This window comes from Triticum aestivum, chromosome 7B (assembly GCF_018294505.1).
Source record: "Triticum aestivum cultivar Chinese Spring chromosome 7B, IWGSC CS RefSeq v2.1, whole genome shotgun sequence".
In the NCBI taxonomy this organism is placed as follows: domain Eukaryota; kingdom Viridiplantae; phylum Streptophyta; class Magnoliopsida; order Poales; family Poaceae; genus Triticum; species Triticum aestivum.
Genome location: NC_057813.1, coordinates 692720503 through 692721910, shown reverse-complemented (window position 1 = coordinate 692721910; position 1408 = coordinate 692720503).

Here is a 1408-nt window from a genome sequence, read left to right as displayed (position 1 = left end):
AACTCCCATATCCACTCAGGCCAGGCACGGCCATGGCGTCCCCCCTCCTCCTTCTCTTCTAGGCTTAGGATTTCCACCTAACCCTCCCCCGATTTGGCAGCCACGTTGCTCCACCAGTGACCTCCTTGCCCGTCTCCGGTCTCCCCCACCGGCAGTCCCCCCCACCCCGATGCCCTCCCCCCGGGCGGCACCACACCATCTTCCCCTCTCCCACCTTCTATCTCACACCTTGCCGCTGCCATCGGGATGGGGATCTTCGACCTGCTCGACCTGGCCGATGGCGCCTCGGGCAACGAGGCCGTCGCCCGCGTCATCAAGAAGGTCGTCCTGCCCGACAACCCCGACAAGCCCACCAGGGCCAGCAAGAAGGCCGCCAAGTACAAGGCCAACGCCGCCGCCGCCCCCGACGCCCACGAGGCCCAGCCGCCGCAGCACCACCACCAGCAGCACTACCCCGACCCCAGGAGGTAACATCCCCCGATCTGACCTCCCCCTTCTTCTCTAACCTCTCTTCTCCTCAATCCCCCTCACCACCCTCGTCGTTTTTTTCAGGGGAGGCCATGTTGATGACGGAGACCAGCCGGACCAGGGAGAGCAGGCGGACCCCCATGGCTACCAGGAGGAGACCTACGCGGATCATGAGGATTGGGACAGGTGACCATCTCATTTCCCCATCTATCTTATTAATTGATGACATCTAGGGCTCTGACATTATTATCTTCCCAATCTGAAATACATGCTCAGATGTGTGTCTATTGTTCATGTTCAAATGTGTGGCCTGCTTGTTTCTGTCAAATGGGTTGGGTTGATTCCACTAGAAATAGTTAGATGAATCATTGTTGTAATTTGTAAAGCTGTCAAGGAAAGTAGTTTAGCCAAAATATTTATTATGGGCATTCTGTTAGCTAGTGTGCATTGCCAAGTACAACTGTTCTACTTTGTATGGAATCATCTCACTATTCTGAACATTTGAAACTTGCTATGTGCAGGGTGAGGAGGTGGAGGAGTAGGGGTGCACCCAGCCGGCAGCCCTGTCCTGCTTGAGGGGGTGGGGGGCAAGAGGGGTCTGCTCCTCTGCTTCCATTGCGACCGCGGCAGGTAGCTCCTCCATCTCCCTCCCACTCTTCTCGTGCTCACTACTTCTGATGCTAAGTTGATGAATATGTGATGCACTTGTGCCAAGGTATTTTAGAGGGATCTGTACTCAATATTGAACTGGATGTCCTGATCAACTTAGTTCCAGTTCAATATTGAGTACATATCAACTTAGTTCCATTAACAAGTAGATGTTGCTGCTGTACTCAATATTTGATGTTGCTTTTATCTTTTTTGAGAGAAGTGTATTAGGTTGATGAGATTAATTAGCTCAGTTGGCTAAAGTAGCAACAACAGCAGCCACACTTTTCCA